This window comes from Acomys minous (assembly GCF_964271855.1).
Source record: "Acomys minous genome assembly, chromosome: 2".
In the NCBI taxonomy this organism is placed as follows: Eukaryota; Metazoa; Chordata; class Mammalia; order Rodentia; family Muridae; genus Acomys; species Acomys minous.
In genome coordinates, this window is record NC_140484.1 from 79,741,232 (window position 1) to 79,747,559 (window position 6,328).

The window sequence follows — 6,328 nt, forward strand, 5'->3', positions numbered from 1 at the left end:
CTGTACACATGCATTAGTGCATCCCTCTGCCCTCATCAGCAAAGCTTTTTTTCCAGCAGATGGCAAATAACAAAGAAAGCAATGACAGAGTATATCAGAGATTGTAAAAGACTATGAAGTGCTCAGCCATACATGTGACTTACATATCACATGCCTACTCAAAAGGCTGGGGGTCATGGCTGAAGATAAGGGGGAAGGTTGTCATGGCCAGAGGCTGTGGACAATCTCTAGGAAACAGTATTTTCTGTCCAAAACATATTAGTTACACATTTGAACTCACAAAGATTATGACAGCATGTGTAAGGCCATTCTCAAACAAGGCAAAATACCATCATGCAGAAGAGATGGGCACAAAAATCTCTCACCCCTAGCTGAGATGCTATTGAGATTTGACAGTTATTGGGTGAAATATGGTCAGTTTCTTCAGTGTTGTGATCCCTAGAGGATTGAGAACACTCAAGGAAAGGCCCCAATTACAATAGTATTTATAGGACACAAAGTATAGTAAAGTGAAAAAAAGAATAAAAACACAGACTTAGTTGGGTATGAAGGTAAGAGTGGAGAGAGTGCTTATGAGAAGGTGTGGTGGTGGAGGTGAATATAATAATTTTTATTAGATAATTGTAAAACAAATAATGAATATTTTAAAGCACAAGATAAAATAAAAACTGTGGAAGGTCATTTGTGAGACACAAGAAAAATAAGTACAATTTTTGCCAATGGATAGTATAGATTCAAATGACTTCATACATAGATATAATAAGTATCATTTTGACTCTATTCATGTAATCATAGGCTTGCAATATATTATAGAATTCAATCATTACTACATATTTCATGGTAAATCAGCAGAGGATCTCCAAGCCTCCTAACACAAAGCTCTGATTAGGAAATGGAAAATTTATAAGTGAGATTTCACCACTTTATCCTAGAGTCATGTTTTGATAGCACATAGTGTGTCATAAGCATGTATTAAAACTCAACATAAATTAACTGATTCTGTCTCATTATTTTGATACACTGAGTTTGAATTCTGGATTTCATAGATTGGTTAAATATTCATTTTGTCTAATATATTTAAAGATGCGCATGTTCATGAACATATATAATATCTTTCTTTTATAATGAAATGATATTTTCTACTTTCTTTTTTTTACTTTTTTCTTCTATCTTCAAACCCATCCAAATTTCTGCCACCCCTTCTCTGTCTTTAAAATGCAAATAGACAAATTTAACAAAAACCAAGCAAATCATTATTTTTAAAAACAGGGATGGCAGGTTTGATGATACCACAGCATCAGGAAGCAGATGATCTGTGAGTTCAAGGCCAGCCTGGTATACTTAGAGAATATAACACCAACCAGGGCTATCCTGGGAAACACTGTTTTCAGGAAAGAAAGAAAGAAAGAAAGAAAGAAAGAAAGAAGAAAGAGAGAAAAGAGTGAACATTTAGCTTAGAACGGTAGACCACACTTTCATTTTCAGTACTCAGAAGGCATAAATGGGCAGATCTCTTTCAGTTCTAGGCCAGCTTTGTCTACATAGTAAGTTATAGAACTGTCAATGCTATAAAGAGTTAGTGAGCTTTTGTTTCTAAACACAAAACAAAAAGAGTAAAAGAAAACACCAAGACTGCAATTGAAACACACACAAACAGATTTTAAAAAACTAAACAAAATAGTGAAATACCATGACCAAGAGCAAATTGGGAGGAAAAAAAAATATATATTGCTTTTTAAAAATTATTGTTACTATTTTTGTGATGAAACACCATGACCAAAAACAAGATGGAGAGAAAAACTTTTATTAAGCTTATATTTTTACATTGTAGCCCATCACTGAAAAAAAAATCAGGACAGGGATCTCAAAGAAGGCCCACAAGTGGAGGCAGAGGGTGATACAGAGGCCACAGAGGGCTTCTATTTACTGTATATCTCATAATGGTTTTCTTGGCATGTTTCCTTACAGGATTCAGGACTACCAGTCCAGGAATGGCCCCGCCAACAACGGGCTGGGCCAATCCCTATCAATCACTATTTGAGAAAATACCTTACAGGCTTGCCTACAACCCAGTCTTAGGGAGGCCTTTTCTTAATTGATGTTTCCTCCTCTGAGATGACTCTAGCAGGTCTAAAGTGGATATAAAAATATCTGGCATATTTAGCTATATTTCTTCATCACTGTTCATTATAGAATGAAGTTAGGGCAGGAACTCAACCAGAGCAGGAGCTAGAGGCAGGAGCCATGAGGAATGCTGTTTATTGATTGGCTTGCTCACTTTTGGTTGCTCAGCCCACTTATCTTATGGAACCAAAGACCACATGTTTGTTGTTCAGATGATGTGAAATGACTAGGAAGAGAGAGGAGTGATTCCTGTTCTCATAAAGAGAAATAAAAAATCTTATATTCCAACTTAATTTTTGCCATTTTTATTAAAATAATCAGAAAGATTTCCTGTATGCTTTACTCTTTACATTGTATTTTGCAAACATGTAATATTGGCAGAAACAAATCTCACTCCAATTTCCAGATGTTCCTTATTCTCAGGAAGATGCTAGTGCTCTGATAGTACAACTGGAAGTGTGGCCAAAATATGTTTTAGCACAAAGAAAGAATGCTTAAATTGTAAATTTTATGTTTGGGAAGAAACATTATCACTAATAGTGGTGACTCCATCTTCACTTGTGAGCTGACTGAGTTACATTTGTGGCATTTATAGTTGACAGTGCTTGAGAACAGAAATAGAGAAGTTTCCTAGTAGCCCATCTCTGCAGTTCTTTAAGAAATATGTGACTTCTTTTTATGTCTAAGCTGTTTCTTTTCCTACACTTTTATCACAGTTACTACTTACATGTCTCTTTTAGTAATTTTACTAACTATAATTGCATATTTTACCATGTGGCTACTCTACATATTTTTTGCTTTCTGGGTTTCTGACTGTTGTTTCCAAGCACAGAAAGCACTTTAGACTACTAGACCACTCTGGTAGCTCAAGTAATTGACGTTGTTTATGTTTAGTATGCAAGAGTTACTGCTTCTGTCACACAAGTTCAAGTATCAACTTTCTAATGTGTTTAACTGAAGTTTCCAATGGCATTTTTTCTGTGCTGTAATAAAGGTATTCTAAAAGGAGCTATTTGTATAGACAAAGATAACTCAAATGTACATTTCTAAATGAAAATCTAATTATATTTAAATATGAGTGAATCATTCCGAGTGAAGGATTATATTTGATGCTTATTATTCAGGTGATAGGAAATAACTAGCAAGAGACAGGAATGATTTTTCCCATAAATAGAATAAAAAACCTCAATTTATTTTTTTTGTCCATGTCATAAAAGAGCATTGCTTATGTCCATGCATCCAGACACATACAGGCATACAACATTTTTATGTAATATATTTGTTTATGTATTTTACTTACTGATCATTGCCCCCTCCCTCCTCTATTCCTTGCCTCATTCTCTCTCCATCTACTCCATCTGCATTCTCTGTTATTCAAAGGAGGGGATTCCCCCACCAAATCATTTCAACTCAACAATCACATCAAGGTTGAGTGTGTACTCTTCCCATGTGGCCTGAAAATGAATCCCTACCAAGGGAAAGAGAGTAAAGAAAACAGGCAACAGAGTCCATGTTAGAGACAATCTAAGCTCCCCTTACTAGGGGACCCACACTAAGCCTGAATTACGCATCACCTACATCTGTGTAGGAGTCCTAGGTCCAGCCTTAGAGGATCCTTGGTAGGTGATTGAGTCTCCACAACTCCCTCTGTGCCCTGATAAATTGACTGTTGATTTCTTGTGTAGTTTATGTTAGTTGTTCATCCTTCTATACTTCCTCCTACTTTTCTACAAGAATCTGAACATTTGTCTAATATTTGGTTTTGATTCTTAGCATCTGTTTTGATTCACTGGTGTCTGAAACACAGCAGAGTATCAATAGTAGTGTCAGAGGTTGTCTCTCTCCTGTGTTCTGAGTCTCAGTTTGGGCCAGGCATTGCTTGGATATTCCCTAATCTCTGCTTTATTTTTATCCCTGCATATCTTGTAGGAAAGGTAAATTTCGAGTCATAGTTCTTGTTGGTTGGTTGGTATTCCCCTTCCTCCGTTAGGAGTTCTGTCTAGTTAGAGGGTGTCTTCTCATCTCAGTCACCACCATATCATCCCAGAACTGTCTTATTTATCCTTCTTGTCAGAGAGATATATCCACACATGCCTTAATTCTTACTGTTCAGGCCCTCTGACCTGCTGCATCAGCTCTCCCCAGGTCTGGTATCCACCCTCATTTCTATCTGAACTTTCTCTCCTACCTTGTTCTGTATCTTTAACTTCTTCTGCTATCTATTATATTTCCCTTTCTGAGGGAGAATAAAGCATCCTCTCTGGGTTCCTCCTTTTTACTCATTTTCTTTGGCTAAGTAAATTCTAGTATTCTTATCCTGTACTATATGGCTAAGTAATCATATCCATGTGCATTTTTGTTAGTCTAGGTTATCACACTCAGCAGATGTTTTCTAGTCTACTTGTATGAAAAAATTATGATTTTCTTTGTTTTTATATCTGAGTAGTATTTCATTGTTTATTCTCCATTGTTTGTTTGAGTGACATCAATGTTTTCTGGACTCTAGCTATTATGAATGAGGCTGTTATGAACATAATTGAGCAAGTGTCCTAGGATAGATGTCCAGGTATGGTACACCTATGTCTGGAGGTTAATCTTTTACCAGTTTTCTGATAAGGTAACATATTGATTTCCAAAATCAGACATGCATCTATTTAAATATGCATCTCCTGCATGTGCATTTATTGGAAAATAAACCAGAAAAAAGATGCTCTGCCTCAAATATAATCTAAAAAGCAAAACAACAATATGAAGATGGATAGGAGAGAATATGATATATATATCTCCAAATAATTATAATGGATTTAATCTTGGTACCAAATGTTGCTCCAGAAACACTCCCGTGCATTCACCAGTCATTCTTTCACTATCTTAGTCAGTTCAGTTAATTTCATATGGAAATACCAGAAACTCAGAGGCTCAAACATCATGTGTAATTTTCATATTTCTATGTAATTAATAAATGAATACATAATCAGGTTTATAGCTTGGTCAAAACCTGTGGCCTTGTCTTTACCTTCTAAGTAAGTATTCAATAACCACCGATGGAAATGCTTTCCATGGAATATGAATGTTTTGTGTAAATGAACTCACATGAAATTATATAGGTGTTGCAAAATTCCATACTTTTATCTTTGCAAACTTTATTCCATGGGATAATTGTTCCAAACATAGGGATAAAGACAATATCTTCAAGTACATGATAGTCATTGTATTGATTTCAAATGATTATGTGTATACTTCCGTACATAGTAAATATTGTACCATCTTACAGAACACCAGCTGAAAGCCAGTTTCCTATGGTTTTGGCTTTTTCCTTGGATGAAATAAACAGAAACCATGATATTCTACCAAATATATCTATAGTATTTCCAGTACCACATTTTATAAGTGTTTCAGAATTAAAAGCTCTCATTCATGTTTCTTAACCAACTCATTTGTTTTCTCCTAATTATGACTGTGCCCAAGTAGTCACTTGTACAGTTTTTCTTACAGGACAAAACTGGGAAGCATCTGTACTATACCACACATTCATGTACAGCCATGAACCTCAGCAGGTGAGAGTTTGTTGGGTTAAAATTTAATTAATTTGTGTCTCCATTGGTGGCTTTGATAAGATGCAAAAAAAAAGGGTGTAAAGAGGAGACTGGTCTTACTGGCCTTATGTCAATCTCTGTAGTTCAATGATATTATTCAGATACTTGATGGGGATCTGGAATTTCTTTATATGAAATAGGGATAATAGGAGAAGTAATAGTTAAGGGGAATTTCTAGAGATTTTTACAGATGAAATGTGTTCACAAGTTCTTAAAAGTACATGCTACCTCATGCCGCTCCCTGTGTTCTAGGATCTTCATTTTACTTATGGGCCTTTCCATCCTCTCCAGAATGACCATGTACAATTTCCCTATATTTATCAGATGGCCCATGAGGATACATCTCTCCCCATGGCCCTTGTCGCCTTCTTACTTTATTTAAACTGCAACTGGGTAGAGCTGGCCATCTCTGACAATGAACAGGGTACACAATTTCTCTCAGATTTGAAAAGAGAAATGGAAAAGGATACAGTCTGCTTTGCCTTTGTGAACATGATCACACTGAACATGGAGGTATACATGTCAAGACCTGAAGTATATTACAACCAAATCATGACATCATGATGGTGACACAGACAGTACTCTTGCTGTGGCCTTTAGAATGTGGG